Source organism: Petaurus breviceps, unplaced genomic scaffold (genome assembly GCF_028583685.1).
Source record: "Petaurus breviceps papuanus isolate PSGF00001 unplaced genomic scaffold, PetGlider_PUasm1.0 90734, whole genome shotgun sequence".
In the NCBI taxonomy this organism is placed as follows: Eukaryota; Metazoa; Chordata; class Mammalia; order Diprotodontia; family Petauridae; genus Petaurus; species Petaurus breviceps.
Window position 1 is genome coordinate 1018553 of NW_027187327.1, and position 20629 is coordinate 1039181.

Consider the following 20629-nt stretch of genomic DNA (forward strand, 5'->3'; position numbering starts at 1 on the left):
TCTCTCTCTCTCTCTCTCTCTCTCTCTCTCTCTCTCTCTCTCTCTCTTTCTTTCTTTTTTTGCTTTTTGGAGGGCAATTGGGGTTAAGTAACCTGCCCAAAGTTACATGACTAGTTGTGTGTGTGTGTGTGTGTGTGTGTGTGTGTGTGTGTGTGTGTGTTAAGTGTCTGAGGCCGGAACTGAACTCCGGTCCTCCTGACTCCGGGGCCAGTGCTTTATTCACTGCACCACCTAGCCACCCCCAAATGTTATTATTTCTTTTCTCAAGGGATTCTATTCCTGGCTCACTTTCTTTCCTCCTCAATTTCTGCCCTTCTACTAGGGGAACTCACTCATTATTCATGTTGATGCTCCTTCAAATACCCTAACTTTACAGTTCCTTAATCTCCTTAAATCTCATCATCTACTCTTCAGCTTCACTTCTGTCACACACAGGGATGGTCACACCCCAAATCTCACCATTAACCATAAGTGTTCCTCTTCCTTTATCAAAAATGCTGGCATTTTTAATCATATTCTAACCATAATATCCTATCATTCCCTTTCTTCCAATGTCACACCCCTTCTAAATATATTCTTCACCCTCATCTTGACTTCCATTCCCTCTGTCCTCAGGATTTTCTCAAGCCATTACCTCTGCTCTGACTTCACTTTCTTTCCTTCCCAATTTCAACCCTATAGTTAACCAATTTAACTCTACACTGTCATCTACTCTTGAATCCTTCCCCCCTTCTTATTGCTGTTCTTCTCTTGCCAAACCCTAAAATTGGATTACTCCTACCATCTGTGTTCTTCAGTCCTTATGTGCTGCTGAATTGGACTGGCAGAAGTCACATAACCACGGTGACTGATTATATGTTACAAATCTGTGACATCTAATCTCAACCGAATTTTAATTGCTGTTACAAGGTAGTCTTCTTATTCTTCTCTAAGTGATTCTATATGCCACTTTTTGCAGAACCTATTCCAAGTCTTCATTCCTTAATATTCTCCCTTGTCCTCTCAGTTCTTATCTTCAGTGATGAAATTGAGGCTGTTCTTCATGAGCTTGTTCTGTTATGTCTCTCTTCATGTCAAAAATCTCTTGACATCACTCCCCTCCTCTCTCCTCATTTCCTCTAGTCCCTGAAAATGAGATGACACTTTTCCTTATCCAGGTCAACTCCTCTACATGCCCTTGCTTTTCCCACATTTGTATATTTTATTCTTAATTTATGGAATAAAATAATAATTTCCATAATAGTTTCTGATTCTGGTTCTGTTTGTCCTTCATTTTTGAAGAGGACCATGGCATCAGTGAAATGATGACATGACTTGCAATTGACTTTGATTTGAGTGAGGGAGGGCTGTTCAAGGTCACCAACCTCACTTTCTCCTCCAGTACCATCTAGATCCAGTGACCAGATATTCATCCTCCATAGCAATATGATAAAAATATGATTGCACATGAAACTGCAAATCTATTATGTACAACTTGCTATTCCTTTTAAATATATAATAAAGTTATCATGTAAATTTCTTTGCCTCCCCCCACCCTAGAGATGAGTACCATTAGACAAAATATTTTATATATTTTCTTCTTTCATCTCATCTCTTCTTCTAATCTTTATCTTCTCCTTATCTATTGGTTCATTTTCCTACTACCTTCAATCATGTCCAAATCTCTCCCATCCTTAAAAACAAAGCAACCCCCCAAAAGACACCTTTCACTAAACCCTATCATCTCTTCTAGCTATTATCTTAGACCTTTTCTCCCCGTCTCTTCCAAATGCCTAGAACAAGCTGCCTTGTTGCAATCCTTGCCTGCATATCCTCTCCATCTCTCACTCCTCAACCCTTTTTAATCTGACTTTTGACTTCATTGTTCAATTGAAAATTCTCTCCCTATAAAGTTACCAACAATCTTTTAATTGTCAAATCTGATTGTCTTCATACTTCTTGATATTTCAAGTACATTTGACTCTGTTGACCATCCTCTCCTGCTGCAAACTTTTTCCATTCTGGGTTTTTCCTTATTGTCCTTCTACCTGTCTGAGCACTCCTCTTTTTCTCTTTTTCTGGGTTATTACCCATATCATGCCCCACATCTGTAGTGTTACCAATGTCTTGTCCTAGGCCCCCTTTTTTTCTTGACATTATTTCTCTTCATGACATCATCAGGTCCTATGGGTTTAATTATTTCTATTTAAATGACTCCCACATCCATATAATTATACCTAGTCTCTCTCATGGACACTTCCCTCCCACATCATCAACTACTTTTTAAACATTTTAGACTGGATGAACCAGAGACATCTCAAACTCAACATATCTAAAATAGAATTAATCATCTTTTCTCCTAGACCCACTCTTCAAGAAAACTTCCCTATTTCTGTTGAAGGCATGACCATTTTACCTTTTTAGATTCATGACTTCAGCACTTTCTTTGACTCCTCTCACACTTATCCCAAAATTCCAGTTTTCATATCTTATAATCTCTACCTCTGTAATATCTCTACTATGTGACTCCTTCTCTCTACTCATCTTAGACCACTGTAGTTTCAAGTCCTTATTGCAGTGCACAGCATTATTCCAATGGCCTCCTAATGTTCTCCCTGCTTTGTCTCCGCCCATTCCAGTCCATTCTCCATGTTGTCATCAAAGTGATCTTTCTTAATCATAGAACTAACCATATCATTCTCCTATTCAGTAAACTAAAGTGGTTTTCTATTATCTCTAGGATAAAATAAAAATTCTTCTCTTTGGCTTTTACTTCACAAACTGGCCCTAATTGGTCTTTCTGGCTTCATTACCCATTTTTCTACACTCCTAAGTCTAGATCAATTAGTCTTACTTCTGGTCTTCCCAGATAGCTCTTCCTCTTCTATTTCCATTTCTTTATACTGACTGTTTCCTATGTCTCTTTACCTCTGCTTCATAGGATCCTTCACTTCCTTCAAGGTACAAATCAAGAATCAGCTTTCCTGGTCTCTCTAGTGCCTTTCCTTCCTGACTATCTCATGTCTAATAACCTTTTAGTTATTTCACAATTATTCTTCAAACACTTATATGTAAACATGCCATTTTTTCAGATGGAACATAAGCTTCTTGAGAATAAGGATTATTTAATTTTTTTATATTAATATATCCTCAACACATCGCACATAGTAGGTATTTAATAAAGGACAATTGATGGATATAGTGGGCAAATGAGTGACATGTTCAGATTTGTGCCTTAGAGTGGATTTTTTCCCCTTCTTATATCACCTTTTAAAATTTCAATAAACAAATAAGTCTGGTGAGTAGTGTGGTAGGATGGGAAGAGCACTGACTATAGTCAGAGATTGTTGCTGTTCAATCATTTTCAGTCATGTCTTGCTCTTTGTTACCCCCCTTTGGGGAGGTTTCTTGGCAGAGATAGTAAGTGGTTTGCCATTTCCTTTTCCAGCTCATTTTACAGATGAGGAAACTGAGACAAACAGGGTTAAATGACTTACTCAAGGTTATACAGATAATAAGTGTCTGAGGCCAAATCTGAACTCAGAAAGATGAGTCTTCCTGATTCCGGGCCTGGCACTCTATCTAGTGAACCATCTAGCTGCCCTCTGAGTCAGAGGACTGGGCTTCAAATCCTGTTTCTGCTACATCCTACCTAAATGACATTGGGGAAATCATTGAGACTTTGTAGACCTCAACTTTCTAATCTATAAAATGATGGGGTAGGAAAATTGACTTCTGAGGTCTCTTGCAGAAATATATTTTGATGCTATCTTAGGGCATATAGGTGACACAGTGGATAAAGTACTGGACTTGGAGTCAGGAATTGTCTGGACTCAGACACTTATTAACTGTGTGACCCTGAGCATGTCATTTAACCCCGTTTGCCTCAGTTTCCTCATCTATAAAATGAGCTGGAGAAGAAAGTGGCAAACCACTCCAATATCTTTGACAAGAAAACCCCAAATGGGGTCATGAAGAGTTGGACATGATGGAAACAACTGAATGACAACCTGCAAAGAGTCAGAGAGCTAGATTCTTGTTATTGTTTCCTATTATAAATCAGTTGCTTTGATGTAACCAAGTCACTCTTTAGGCCTCAGTTTAGGCCTCAACTGCAAAGCAAGCAAGTTGAGTTACATCAAAGGTTCTCAGTCTTTTTTATTAGCATGGATCCATTTTCTGGTCTATTGAAATCTTTGGAATTCCCCTTCTCAGAATAATACTTTTTAAAAAATAAAATAAGTTACCTAGGATTACAAAAGAAACCAATTACAATAAAATAAAGTTATTTTCTCCCCTTAAAGTTCACAGACCCCAGTTATGTGATCCCTAAGGCCTCATTCTAAAATGAATGGAAACACTAACATCCAGCATGCACGAATAAACCATTTCACATTTTTTCCTCAGTTTTATAGCTATTGAATCACAGTGCCAGAAAGAGGCTTAAATTTTTAAAGGCCTTAAGTGTAGGCAATTCAACAACATCCCTGGGCAACTTTTTCATAACATGGCATTTGTTGCTTTCTGAAACTTCTTCACTCAAATTCTTCCTCCTAAAACTATGAAATCTCTTTCTATTGACTATGAATTCTATCTAACAATTATTTCAAAAGGGACTTGAATCCCCAGAGTTAAGTTTCTCCCAGTAAATTAAGTATAGAATTATGGAAACATTAATGAAAATGCACAGTAGCAGCAGGGGTAGCAGCTGTTCCAATGGCAACAATATACCAATATACAGGGAACACCTGAATTTTTTACTTTCGTTGTTGTTACTGTTCATAGTTGATTTTTGGAAGAAGATGCTTGATTCCATTTTGTGCTATATTTGCTGTTATTATATAAATGTTCTGAATGTACTGTCTCCTTCAGTAGTTCCTTTCCCCCAATCACTTTATAATTACAAAAGGAAACTCATGAGACTTTGACTAGTCTTAGAAACTCATTTGCTTCTCTTTATCTGTCTAGTGGGACACATAGTAGGAGCTTAATAAATACTAATTAGCTAACTGATTGATAAAGAAGATACTCTTTTATTTGGACTAGTGTAAATGACTATGGTAAAAGTCCTGTGTAACAATTTAAGCAGCTTTTTTCTTTGGCTAAAAATGTACTTTTTCTAAGTGCCTTACCTGATCTTACTCACAACTCTGGGTCATATAGTTCAGGAGGAAAAACTATTTTATATACATACATATATGCATGTATGTATATATATATATATACATATATACATCCATATGTTATTTACCAAATTGTGAGACACACAAATCCATTACCTACTGATGGTGTGTACACTCTTGAATGGATAAATAAGCTGCAGTGTATCTGTCTGTCTGTAACTGTTGTTGGAATATTTATGCAGTGGCTAGCAAGGACCCTGAAATGTTTATAACATTACAGTAGAAAGAATTGTAGCTGGCATCATTAGTCCCAGTTTCTGCCTTTAATATGAGAGGAGACAAAATCATTCCATACACAAAATGTGGCCCCTTGAGCTGCTAATCTTGACATGTAGGAGTTTCCATAGGAATAGTAAGGATGTATTACATTTTTCTAGTGCTCCAAAGCACTTTCAGATACATTATCTCATTTGTTATACTCACAATGGGGTGTATAGGTGTTCGGGGAAGGCTAGAACCTCTGGCGTGAGGGCCGGGAAATCCTTTTCAGGGATTCTTTCCACCTTTGGTTTCCACCTGCCACCCAACTTTCACCTGTGACTCCAAGAAGCATGTGCAATGGCCACACCTCAGGAAGCCATTTTTTCAGATGGGTTAAACCAGGTTGAGGGTAACCAAGGGCCCTCAAACTCTCAGTGAATTAGGGAGGTATCTATCCCAAGCATGTGAAACTTTCCCAGGGGAATAGGCAGGTATGAACAATTTATTCCAACAGGGCATGAAGGCAGTAGAAGCAGGTACTATGGAACTCTTTAAAATCGGTTAGATATCAAAGAAGCCAAGGTCATTCATTGCTTCCAGAGCCATCACTAGTTGTCTTGACTTTTTTTTTTAAACAATCGGGGTTAAGTAACTTGCTCAAGGTTACATGGCCAGGTGTTTCTGGGTGGGTAATAAGTGTCTGAGCCTGGATTCGATCCACATGTCATCCCGACACTGGAGCCGGTGCTCTTACTCGCTGTGCTACCTGGCTGCCCCATAGTTGTCTTGACTTTTGTTTTACCACTGGACTCCAATGACTCTGGAAGACAGTGAGGCCAGTGACTTTGCACAACTCTGCCTCACTTAAATCAATTTATGCATGAGTCAAAAGATATCACCTATACCATTTTACCATTTTTACCTACCTCAAAGTCCTGTGGTAATAGGCAATTGAAGAATCAGTATGTGTGAATACACTGGGAGCTGTAGTAACAACTCTATACATAGGCAGTCCAGGTCATGGGTTCATCTTCTCACCAGACTAAAGCAGCATTGTACTTCAGCAACCCCCTGGGTGTCTGAGCAATCATTTTTTTAGTAGTATTTTATTTTTTCCCCCAATTACATATCAAGAAAAATTTTAGCATTCATTTTTACATGATTTTGAGTTCCAAATTTTTCTCCCTCCCTCCTTTCACTCCCCACTTTTGAAAATGGTAGGCAGTTTGCCATGATTTACGTGTGTTACCATGTAAAACATATTTCTACATTTGTCACAGTTGAGGAAGAAGAAACTGATCAAAAGGCAAAAAAAAAAACAACATGAGAAAATTAAAGTAAGTGAAACAGATATGCTTTGATCTGCATTCAGAGTCCATCAGTTCTTTATCTGGACATGGATGGCATTTTCCATTGTGAATCCTTTGTACTTGTCTTGGATCATTGTATTGTTGAGGAGTTGACATTCAGAGCTGATCATCACACAATGTTGCTGATACTTTGCACAATATTTTCCTGGTTCTTCTCATTTCACTTTGCATCAGTTTGTACAAGCCTTTCCAGGTTTTTCTGAAATCTGCCTTTTCATCATTCCTTATTGCAAAACAGTATTCCATTACATTCATATACCACAGTTTGTTCAACTGTTTCTCAATTGATGGGCATCCCCTAAATTTCCAATATTTTGCCACCAGGAATATTACTGCCATAAATGTTTTTGCATATGTAGGTCCTTTTCCCTTCTTTATGATCTCTTTGGGATATAGACCTCATAATGGTATTGCTGGATCAAGGGGTATGCACAGTTTGGTTGTCCTTTGCTCATAGTTCCAAATTCCTTTCCAGAATGGTTGGATCAGTTCACAACTCCACCAAGAGTGCATTAATGACACAATTTTCCCATATTCTCTCCAACATTTTATCATTTTAATTTCCCCCCAGTTTTCTGTTTTCCTTTTAATCTTGGTTGGATTGGTTTTGTTTGTACAAAATCTTTTTAATTTAACATAATAAAAATGATCTATTCTATATTTTGTATTGCTCTCTATCTCTTGCTTGGTCCTGAATTCTTCCCCTCTCCATAGATCTGACAGATAGACTATTCCTTGCTCTTCTAATCTGATTGCTTCTTTGTCTATAATACCTTTTAACAAGAGATAATTTCCTTCCTTATCTCTTTTAATTAGGTCTATTTTTCTTTTTTTGTTTTGTATAAGATCAGGACTGCCCCTCCCCCTTTTTTCACTTCAGTTGAAGCATAATGGAGTCTGCTTTAGCCCCTTACCTTTACTCTGTGTGTATCTCTCTTCTTCCAGTGTGTTTCTTATAAGCAACATGTTGCAGATTCTGTTTTTTGATCCACTCTGTTATCTGCTTCCATTTTATGAGAGGGTTCATCCCATTCATATTCACAGTTATGATTACTAACTGTGTATTTTCCTCTATCCTGTTTTTCTCTTTGTTTGTTTTCTCTTTCCTTTCAGCCTTTCCCGCCTCACCAGTGTCTTGCTTATGTGCCTCCCAGAAGGAGTGAACAACAGGCTCATGACAACGCTCTTGCCACTTGCAGGAAAGTGTTATACCACCATCATCAGTGCATATGCTCCCCTACTAATGAACCCTGATGAGGACAACAAAAAAATTTATGGGAGACCCTCATTATTAATGTGCCAAAAGAGGACAAGCTTATAATTCCAGGAGACCTTAATGCCAGAGGTAAGTACAAACTATCAAACATGTCAAAGAATCCTTGGGAACAATGGAGTTGGTAACAGCAACAGTCACTTACTATTGAAGACTTATGTGTCTCATGACTTTCTCATCACCAACATTGTCTTCTGTTTACCTAAACACAAGAAAACTTCCTGAATGTACCCTCACAGTAATCATTGGCATTTAATAGACTATGTCATTGTAAGGACAAGAGACAGATAGTACGTGAGAATGACAAAAGAGATGTGTGGTGTAGAGTGTTGGACTGATCATATCCTCTCCAAGCTAAATATTCACATTCAACAAAAGTGGTGGTTCCCAAGTAAGATAACAACCAAGAGACAATGTCAACAGATATGAGCACTTCTCCATGCATGAACAGTTTGTTGCTAACTTGGAAGGGTAAGCTGACTTAGGATTTAATATAATGTGGAGTTCCAGGTTAGGAAACTCCCTCCACTAGCCTGCTTCTAGGTGGTACAATGGACAGAGAATTGGACTTAGAGTCAGGAAGTCCTGAGTTCAAATCTAACCTCAGACATACTAGCTGTATGACCTTGAATGAGTCACTTAACTCTTTGTGTTTCATTTTCTCATCTGTAAAATGTGGATAATAATAGGCTATTGTGCAGATAAAAAGGGGTAATATTTGTAAAGGGCTTTTCAAACCTTAAAGCTCAAAGCTAGCTATTATTAGACTTTAAGGTTTAGGTTCTTAACCTAGAGCCCATGAGTTTGTTATTTTTAAAAAATATTTGATAACAGTATTTCTATTTAATTGGTTTTCATTGTATGATTTCCATTTCCTATCTCTTTTATTTTAGGCACATACACATGTGTGTGTGCATGCATAAGCACATGCTCACACATGTTGAGAATTCCAGGAGCAGCTAGGTGGCACTGGCCCTGGAGTCAGGAGGACCTGAGTTCAAATTCAGCCTGACAGTTGACATACTTATGAGCCATGTGACTTTGGTCAAGTCACTTAACCCCAAGGTGCTCCCCCCCCCAACCCCCCCCCCCAAAAAAAGAATTCCAGTGATGTTTCTCAGGGTCATAAGATAATGTCAAAAGAGAATTACATCAGGAGACTTATGTGAAAACCAGGCTTGCTTATTACAAGAGAAATGAACATGCATATGGAACCCAAAGAGTTCACAGTCCTTACAGAAGTTTGCATATTTATAACAGTACTACAAAAGGAGGAGGAAAAAAAACCACATATCTTTACCTAAAAGGGAGTGGTAAAAGAGGGTAAAGGTGGAAAAAGGACAAAACCGACCTGAAGGGGAGAAGCAAGACAATGGAAAAAACCTCATTCTTTTTTCTTGGGAACTGCTAACCTAAGAAGATAGGAGGGTCTGCTTCTCTACAAAAGACCCTAGCTTCACAAGCATTATCCCAGCCTGGCATAAACTGACTGGCTTCTGTCTTGCCTCCCAAGGACACACAGGGAATCCAACTCGAGGTACAAACAAAAAATTATGTCAACTGGGGGTGAGGGGAGGTGGAACTTCATCCTTGACACATTCAGGGCCTCCTGCATGCTCTGGGACCAATGTTTCTAGAAAATATGACAACTCAAAAAAGACAAATTTAGGGGACCCCTTAATAGTGCTTACCAGTAACCAGTCTGCTTTAAAGACAGTGCTTGAAACTACATAGGCCTTCTCAGAGCTTAACTCCAGCTCAACATCCATTTTGTCATAAAACCTCTTTGGGTTAGTGACATCAATGTCAAGTTATTTGGCCTTCTGCTAGCAATATTATGCAAATATTTTATACATACTTTGCATTTGAGAAAACCATTGTTCAGACAGCTTAAACGATTTACTTGCCCAATGCCACAGATTGTTGAAAACATGCGTATTGTTTATTTCATGTCTGGAAATATGGTAACCATTTACATTTTCTTACCCACGTGTCTTTAAGGAAGTTCATCTCTCTAGACCTCAATGTCCTTCTCTGTGAAATGAAGGGAATTGGACTAGATAACCCTTCAATTCCCTTATAAATTTAATCTATGACCCTATGAGCTAATCATGATTATTGAGGTGTCTAGGTCAGTGTCTAACAGCCCTATTCAGCTGAACAATGGACTATTCTCTGACTTGGGCAAAAGGGAAGTTTCCTCTTAATAACAGGGGAATCACCCTAGCATCTCATGGTCTCATTATCTAGCTGAGCTTGTAGCATGGAATGTGTGTTGGGCTCTCCTAAATATAATCCCCACTCCCAGCCACAATGGGAAGTAATGAAAAGACTATGGAGGGAACTCATCTCCCCTTCCTCCTGGGCTGCTGGTAATGATGCTATTAGGAATAAGGATAGGACTTGTGACTTCAGTGGCATGTGCAAGTCCCAGGTGAGAAAACTCCCTTTCCTGATGTACTTTTAGCACCTTCTCTGAAACTTACAGTGTTAGAAAGCTTCCTAGAGCACTGTGACGTTAATTGACTTGCCAATCAACACAATTATTACAGCCAGTGTGGTTGAGATGAGACTTGAACCTATGTCTCCCTGGTTTTAAAGATGACTTTTTAATCCACTGTGCCAACAATAACAATAACAATGCAATGGCAGTAACAATTAACAATAAACAACAACAAATAATAACCACCCCCACCAATAACAAACAATTAGCAATCACCACCAAACAACAATAGTAATGTCATCTGAGGTTTCATTTCATAGTTCACCTATGGGAGCTCTTTCTATTGGTGCAGAATGTGTCCAGTCTATAACCTGTGGTCAAGAGGTTCCTCTCTCACTACAGAGCACCGTGTGTTAGAAGCGACAGTAGCAGGTACACTGGTAGAAATGGTAGCCATAGTAGCTCACATTTACATATTAGTTTGCTGAGCTTTGCAGAATGCTTTCTATACAGTTATCTTTCATAAATTTAGATATGTGCCTCAGGTCATACTTTCATGAGCTGAAGGCTATGCGTAAATTCAGCCTCTCATTTTATAGATGAGGAAACTGAGTCCTAAGGATAATTAGCTTTGGTTTCTAATTATATTCTAGGTGCATGCTGGAACTGGCATTTACACCTTGAATCCTACAAATCAGAGCTTGAATTATTTTGCTGATTGTATAAACTTAAGAAAGGGATGGAGAAAATGAGACTAATGCAAATTAAACTTAAAAGGGTGTCATGAGTACATCTCCCCTCCCCCAGTGGCAAGCCAGTGGTTAAACATTTACAAATACACCAGTAGTTTAAACTAACAAAATAGTTCAATTTTAATAGAAGGACCTAGTGAGGAGCTGGCAATAGTGTGAGTTAATGGTGCCAGGAACAATGCCCTGGTCTTATCCACCTCTTACACAGGAGGCAGAGTCACAGATTTTCTGTACAAATAAACCACTTGGGGGAGGAGATCTGTAGCTTCCTTCCGGCTTCTTGTACTGCCTCAGCAGCTGCCCATTTCTAAAGAACCAGTGTGCCTATCATAAATTACCTGCTTAGTTCTATGAGCTTTAATTGGTTTCCAATCCTAGGAATGCAGGACTGAGAACAATGGTTGGTTTCTTTAACTTAAAAGTCAACTTTGGGTCAATCTTGTCAGCCTCATGCCAATGAAGCTCCAAGCTAGAGATTGGAAAGACCATTCCTTTTTAGTTATGTCATTTAAAACATATAGCACAGGATAAAACAAACCCACACATTAACAAAGCCCAGTCACTGATCCAGGGGCTGTCAGTTTGAAAGGAAGATACCATCAATGGGCACCAGTTAAATCTGTCTTAAAGACTTTATTTTAGTTTTTATCTGTCTGTTACCCTGCACTCAAAGCATAATCGGCTAAGAATGTTCACCGACTTAGATTTCAAATCACTGAGTTATACTGATTTTGAACTTCCTCAGTAAGTAAGTTTTAGAACAGGGAGACCGGGAGAAGACAAACAGTTACAAAGGAAGTTGTAGTCAGTGAGTCAATAGTCCTCAGGCCTGCAGTATAAAAATATTCCTGAGGCAAGTGACCTCTACTAAAAACATCCTTACTCCTGAAAACTTAAATGTAGAAATGTCTTTGGGAGCAGCCAGCAAGATGCTCTAAATGCTCTGAGGTCCAGATGCCAAAGAGAACTTCAAGATTCCTTGCTGATCAAAATCACAGATACCCTTGTGGCTATGTCTAGGGATTCCAATCTTGAAAGGAGGCAGGAGGCAGCAATGAGATAGGGGAGCATTCCAGGAATGTAAGAGAAGCAATGAAAAGTCTGCATCTGGGAGATGAAGACTCTTGTACGAAGATCAATGTCACTGGATTATAGAGCTCATGGAGGGCTGCAAAGTATAAGAAGACTGGAGAGGTAGGAAGGGTCAGATCTCCACTTGACTCTCATGCCCTAAGACCCAATCACCACAGAGGATTGCATATAGTCACCCCACAGAACCAATCACTGCAGGATCTCACACTGTTTCCTCCCATCTTCACTTGACCACTGTTCATTTTTAAATTTCTCCGTGGCTCATTCCCATCTCTTTTTCATCTCCTCCCACCTTGAAGTCCTTTGAGGGCTAGAGTGCTGTAAGAATGGGGGATGGAGGCACGCTTGCTGCAGGGGGTATGTGTGTTTATTAGTAAAGTGACTATTTTGGTGTCATCAGACATGAGTTCCCATGGAAGTGTTCTGACACATGTTTAACAAATGACTCTCTGAAGTTTAGACAATCAACAAAACAAATCAAGCCCTGATTTGTAGTGTTTGAAGATTTTTGAGGTATAAATGCTCACACTGAAAATTTAATAATTTGCTTTGAGACTCAGTGAGAGGTGGCTCCAGCATACTTCTAGTTCCAATTCCACTTCTGTTACTACTTGCATGATATTGGGCAAGTCACTTTTTCTTCCCTGAGCTTTAGTTTCTGCATTGTCCAATAAGGGGATCAAACTAAGTGGTGTCTGAATTCCTTCCAACCCTAGATCTATGGTCCTATGACCTTGTGATACTAAGATGTGTTACTGGAATCTCTAGTTGGAAATTAGCACACATTTTCCTGAAGACCTCTGTTACAGAAGATGGTTGATGTTCAGTTGTTTCAGACTCTTCATGACCCCATTTGGGATTTTCTTGGCAAAGATACTTGAGTGGTTTGCCTTTTAGGAAAATAATGTTAAGTGACTTGCCCAGGGTCACAGAACTAATAAGTTATTAGCTAGGTGCAACTCTTAGACTTGTACCTTTCAGAAATAATATGAGTGACTAAATGGGTGAGTTAAATATGTTATATATATTACATATATATATACATATATATGTATATATATATATATATATATATATATATATATATATGAGTGACTTATGAGTGACTAAAACAGCAACAATATTCTCTTCCTTGGCATTTCTCCATCCCTTCCTCCTAAATGTTGACCATGCCAAAGAGCCAGCAAGTGCACTATCACAACGGGGAAGGCACTGAACTTGTCCATCCCATTTTTTGAATTTGAATTCAGGACTTCCTAACTTCAGGTCCAGCACTTTATCCACTATACCACCTAATTGCCAGAAACTTATCAGCAATGTATCCCTGGGCAAGTCCCTTAATTGTGTTTACTGTCAATCAGCATGATGTCAAGAAAAAAGTGAGGAAGGCCTCCTGGAGGTTGGGTGGACCCCTATGTGGAACTTATGAATGTAAGTAGACAAGAATCAGATAGGATTGACAGGAATGGATGGGTTGCAATCTACATCTGTGGAAGGAACTTCCCTTGAGGTCTAGATCCATTTGAGTATTTGCATATTTTTGCATATGCTTATATAGGTATTTATTATTTTCTCTGATAGAATGCAAGCTTGTTTAGGGTAGATGTTATTTTGTTTTTGTTTTTGCCACCACCAGAGTCCTGAAGGACAAACAGCAATAATTATGACAAGAAGTAGATGGTTAGTAAAAGCATGTTGATTGAGAAAAATCCCAATTTATATTTCATTTCTTTTTCAATAGAAAGGAGAATAGAAATGAGATGGGAGGAATGTTGGCAGCAAAATACTGATTCCTCATTTGGATTAGGGATTTGTGGATGTTTTATTTTTCCATCTGAATCCTCTTTAAGTGCATTGGGGATAAAATGCATACAGCTATCCTGAATGAAGGAAAGAAAAGAATTACCTGGAAAAAAATCAAAGGAAGATAGCAATGGATTTCCCTAAGTTTTCTTAGACATCTGCAAGCTCAACTCTAGATGCTGCTGAAGTGCTGATCAATCAATGAACATTTCTTTATTGGAGGGGGGAAGGCAAGGCAATTGGGGTAAATTAACTTGCCCAAGGTCACACAGCTAGTAAGTGAGTCAGGTGTCTGAGGCTGTATTTGGATGCAGGGACCAGTGCTCTTTTCACTGGGCCACCTAGCTAGCCCTATCATATTTATTAATGAGTACTAAAAACTGTTATATACCAGACATTGGGTTAGGGGCTGGGGATAGAAATACAAAGTACTATGGGAAAGATGATACCAGCAGTTGGAGAGATCAGGGAAGACTCCATACTGCAAATGTTATGTGAGTTGTATTTTAAATGAAGAGTGACTATGAGGTAGAGGGAAGAAGAGAGTGCGTTCCAGGTAATAGGAATAGAGGACAGTTAAACTCAGCATTCCTTTTATCTAAGGTCTTGTCCATGAAACTTCATGATTATATATACTGTTTTCCTTCCTTTTATACAACTACCCAATTTTCACCAACTTGCAAATTAAAAAAATGGAATGGACAATTTTAGTGCCTGCCCTGTTGTAAGAGTGAACTAGCTGGCTCTTTATTTGGCACGGTGAACCTGTAGGAGGAAGGGATGGAGAAATGCCAAGGAAGGGAGTATTATTGTTGTTTTCATCACTCATAAGACTATTGTTTCTGAAAGGTACAAATCTAAGAGTTGTACCTAGCTAAGCCAATGTACAAGCAGAAAGCATTTTCAGCTTCATGTTTCACCTTCCCTTTTCTCTCCCAATTTTAACTTCCTGATCATTACTTGTCATTTTCATCTTGGAAATATACAACTGGCAAACAGTAAATAGTATATAGAGTCAGAACTCAGATTTATTTCTGGTGGTTTATTTTTTTTAATTAAAATTTGTTATTGTGCTTCCTCTCATTTGTATCCTGAACTCTGCCTTATTGAGTGAGACTCAGTCATCCTGGGGGAAGTTGTGTTTGGGGAATGGTCAGAAGTGACATTCAATAGTGCCCATTACACCAAGATCCTACTGCTAACATTGTTGGCATCCCATCCCAAAGAGACATCTCACAAAAAGGCATTTGCTCCTGAGTATGAGTCAATAATTACTACCCTGAGCCTTTAATATTTATTGCATCAAGTTCTTAATAACAGTTAACTTTTATTAATCATGTAACTAAGCTTCCAGTCTTGTTGTTTGTTAAGTTTTTCTGGCAAATTTGTGAGGAGTCATTTTCCTAGGGTGATTTGTAAAAGCCCAAGAGAGCTGTCAAATCTTAACAAATCATTCCTCAGAGTGAAAATAATTAGAAAACTAATAGACATCAAAACAAACCTAGGACCTCATTCTGAACATTGTGACCTGAATAGGTTATTAATTTCTACCCTTCAAAGTGAGTCTTGTTAAATGAAGGATTTGGGAAAGCTGGTCACTCCTGCAATAGACAGGGGTCATTCAATGAAGACAAATTGGAGGCAGGTAGGTGACACAGCAGTTAGAACTCTGACCTGGAGACAGGAAAATCTGAGTTTAAATCTAGTTACCAGCTATATGACTCTGAGCAAGTCATTTAACTTGTGTCTGCCTCAGTTTCCTCACCTGTAAAATGGGGATTATACTAGCACTTTCAGAGTGATAACATTATTATGTTATGTTATATTAATTACATCATATCATATCATATCACATATGTCATATCATGTCATGTTATGTCATGTTATGTTATGTATACTATATTATATTACACTATACTATATTATATTTACTATTACTATATATTACATAATTATACTATTATTTATTATTCTATTACATATTATACTAAACATATTATTATTATACTGTTATTCTAAGGTTGTGGTGAGGATCAAATGAGATAACATTTGTAGAGTGTTTTGTAAGCCTTAAAGTGTTGTTAAAGTATTCACAAAGAGGAGAACTGGTAGAGAATCCAAGGAGATTTGCTTTTCCTAATTTTCCAGTTTTCTGGAGCTGAGAAATTCTGCTTATTTCTTCTTACTCCTAAATAATGAGATTCCACCCCCTTCCCCCACACGATCTACTTGTTATTTCAGTTCAGTTGTGAGTGTGATTCTTCGTGACCCCATTTGGTTTTTTTGCCTTTTCCTTTTCTAGCTCATTTTATAGATGAGGAAACTGAGGCAAACAGGGTGAAGTCACTTGCCCAAGGTCACACAGCTAGTAAGTGTTTGAGACAAGATTTGAACTCAGGAAGATTAGTCTTCCTGACTCCAGGTCCTGCACTTTGTGCACTGTCCTCTAGCTGCAAGATCCTTATGGGTATTTATTTCAACAAGAGGGAAAAAAAATCCCATTAGATCTTGAGGCTGCAGTTGTCTTATTAAAAAAACTAATCTGTTGCAGCATCCATGGGTCTTTTTAGAACATTGCTTGGGCTTTGGTCCAGTATCAGCCTAGAGCTGCTAGGCATGCTAATACCATTTCCTGAAAACTGGGTTTTCTTTGGAGACCACTCATCTGAGCATTAAGCAGACTAGACCCTGCTTGGTTTCCTGAGATCTGATACAATCATAGGCTAGTAGATGTGGTGGCTTCCCAATAGAGTGGTTATAAATGAAAATGTTTTAGAAATAATGTGTTTTCCACAAATAGTTCCCAAATCTTTACCTCTTTTGTAACGATTTTCCTCTTCTTCCCACACAATTTTTATATGTTGGAAGAGATGTTAAGTGGGAATTTAATAGGATAAAATAGAATTTTAAAAAATTACTAAAGCCATACATTTTCAGAACATTGTGAACCTGATCAAATATTGAAACTAAAACCCAGGATACCTATTGTTTGTTGTGCAGATTTTGCTATACAGAAAAATATCAGCACTGTCCTTTTGAAAACAAATGGTATGAGTGCAGCTCTCTCCACCCAAGGACAGATACGTGTGGTTTGAGCTCAGAGTCCTCTTTATGCATCAAATATAATTGACAGGACGAAAAGAGGAAAACATCCTGAGGCCCAGGGCTGGACTTACCTGCAAAGCTGACTGAAAAAATCTGCAGATGCCAGGCTACTTGGCCAAATTTCAGGTACAGGAAAGGCCATTGATGTTCTTTTATCCTCTTGCCTGAAAAAGTACAGATACAATACTGGTGCCAGATTAAAAACAAAGATCATGGTTCTGATTTTTTTGGCCAATAACATAGGTTTCTGTTTCTACTTATTACATTAAAAGGCTCCCTTTGGTGAATGGATACGAACACAGAAAATGATTTTTCCATTTTATTTTCAGTTCCTTTATGGAATCAGATTTATTTAATCCTTTGGCCTTGGTTAAGAGAGGTAACTTTGGGGTGACTAGGTAGCGCAGTGATTAGAGCTCCAACCCTGGAATAAGGAGGACCTGAGTTCAAATACAGCGTCAGACACTTAACATGTACTAGCCATGTGACCTTGGGCAAGTCACTTAACCCCAATTGCCCTACCTTCCCCCCTCCAAAAAAAAAAAACCTGAAAGAGATAACTTCTCTGAGCCTCAGTTTTATCAATGATAATATGGGAATAATAATCCTTGCACCATCTACCTCACAGAGAATTGTGAGAGTTCTTTTTTTTAACCTTATTGACCCTCAATTTCTTTATCAGTATGAGAGCTATGATCCTATGACTTTATAATCAACAATAACAATAGCAACAATAAACACAGTACTATAAGATTTGGTCAGGTGGCACAGTGAATAGAGCACCCACCCTGGAGTCAGGAGAACCTGAATTCAAATCCAGTTTCATACACTTAAAACAAAAAACTAGCTGTGTGACCTTGGGAAAGTCATTTAACCGTAATTGCCTGCCTTCTCCCTTCAAAAAAGCAAAAAATCTCCCAAAAAACAACCAAAACAACAAAAGATTTGCAAAGCACTTTACATAGAGTTACTTATTCATTACTCACAACAACCCTGTGGGGGTAGGTGCTTTTATGACCCCCATCTTATAGATGAGAAAACCAAGGTTGAGACAGGTTAAATGACTTGCCCAGAATCACATAGTCAGGATATAGATATAAAGTCTTTTTGACTTCATGTACAACACTGTGTCCACTGCACCACTCGTTAAACCTTAAAGCTGCACTAAGACTTTTGGGACAGCCTGCATCAACATTTATAATGGCAGAAGCTGACAAAGAGATCCATATAACTGATAAAAAAAGAAAGTAGATTAATTAATTAACAATAAATTAATAAAAAAAAGATTAGTAGATCTGACATGGCTCCTGCAGGGAAGAGATTGCGTCTTTTGTATTTTCTGTATAGTGCCTCATACATTACAAAGGCTCAATAAATAACTTTTGTTGCTGTTTAGTACTGTTTTAGTCATGTCCAACTCCTTGTTACTTCTTTTAGGCTTTTTTTAATAAAGATACTGGAGTGGTTTGCCCTTTCCTTCTCCAGCTCATTTCACAGATGAGGAAACTGAAGCAAACAAGGTTAAGTGACTTGTCCAGGGTCACATAACTAGTATGAGGCCAGCTTTGAACTCAGGAAGATGAATCTTCCTGATTCCAGCCCTGGTGCTCTATCCACCTAGCCCTTTGTAAATAAGGGATGCTAGGCAATAACTAAGTTTCAATATGACGAAGTAAGGTAGAGTGTGTCCAGGAAGATCTATCAAAAGCTACAGATGAATTAGCAGGGAGGAAAGGGGGGATAATTTTGTTGGCCTTTCTTAGACATAAACTAACTTAATCAGAAGTATTTATAGGGTAATGTCATAGAAGGATTCTTTCCTTTTCCTCGTGGGAACTTAATGGACCAACACTGTCTTCTCTTTCCCTCCTGGACATCTGACCAGAAAACTGAATCTATTCTCTTATTTAAGGGGGTATAGATAGCATGTTGGATAGCTAGGTGGCACAGTGGGTAGAGTACTGGGCCTAGAGTCAGGAATACTCATCTTACTGAGTTCAAATAAGAACTATCTATCTATCTATCTATCTATCTATCTATCTATCTATCTATCTATCTATTGTCTATCCATTCATCCATCTCCTATCTATATGATTATATATCTATATATCTATGTATCTATATGTCTACATATATCTATATATCTCTATATATAAATAAAAAGAGAGAGACAGACAGACAGACAGCAAGAGAGACAGACAGAGAGTTACAGAGACACAGAGAAACACCCAGAGAGAAAACCTACTGTTGATCCACAGGGTGGTGAAACATTAGAGTGGGAGGTGGTGCTATCTGGGAAAGGTACTCAGTCAGCACAAATAGAAAAAAAAGTTTTGCCATTACAGCACTGTTGCCACTTGTCATTTTGGCTAAGAAATCAATGTCACCCCTCTACCCCCACACAGTCGGTTGTTCTGGATCAAGGTAAGGGACATGTTAGGAAATATGTGTGGAAAAAAAGTCCAAACTCTATGTTGTTGGCAAAAGCCTGTCGGAGATAAATTTTTTAATGTAGAAAAATTCCTTTTTGGAGGGTAATGCAAACTAGCAAAGTTTCCCCTCTTGATTGGAATTCTTCCTGCCCATGAAACTCAAGACAAAATTTCATAACAAAGTAAAGCAAAAGTACATAATTTAAGTTTAGAATTTTTAATTTAACACACAAAACTGTAATGATAATATTAACAACCCTAGAAGGAAATAGCTTCCTGAACTCAGCTGTTTCCTTTCATTGAATTAAATCAAGATTCTTCCACTTTCAGCTTGGTCACCACAAACAAAACAAATGTCTTAATTTCCAAGAACTTGATTAAGTTCTTCTTTCCTAAACTTGTTTTCTATTAAAAAAAAGACATTGGTTGGATCACTGATGGAGGACAAAACAGATACTCCCAAGTAGGATATAACCTCATTGCTATTTATTAAATAGTGATAAGATTGTTTTCCTTCCAGTGAGACTAAGACTAGACTAAAATATCTTAAAGATATTATTTCTTAATGTTTCAGGACATAAAAGGAGGCTCAGCATAGCACCTAGTATATACTTGGCTTGTTGATTACATGCTTCCCCATGTAGCAAATATTCTATATTCCACATATTCTACACTCATTCCCTTGATCCTTTATTTCTAATAAGGCTTTTCTCTCTTCATCATTCTGTCTTCCCACAATCATGTCTCCCATTCTGAAATTACTATAGAATGACTTCTCTAGTTAAAAGGGGAAACAAAAACCCCCTACAAATCCAGAAGTCTATGTAGGTCTAAGTCATTTTCCCCCTTTTGGAGGAAACACTACAAGGGTCAAGCAGTAAATGGTGAAGTGGGCCAAAGGAAACAGGGATTGGTGAGGTGGAGGAAATGGAGCTAACACCAGCACTGTCTTAGTTTAGGTTTGATGTTGGGGCAAAATGGCACAGCTGCAAGTCA

General features: G+C 38.2%; 1 long non-coding RNA gene across 4 annotated transcripts in view; it reads left to right on the forward strand.

The window, feature by feature from the left end:
* Positions 1-20629, forward strand: part of LOC138145293 (uncharacterized) — a 139054-nt gene that overhangs the window by 22529 nt on the left and 95896 nt on the right. For all 4 annotated transcript variants that reach the window (XR_011164178.1, XR_011164177.1, XR_011164175.1 and 1 more), the window contains exon 3: positions 7847-8078. This is a non-coding gene — a long non-coding RNA (uncharacterized lncRNA). The remainder of the gene's footprint in view (positions 1-7846; positions 8079-20629) is intronic.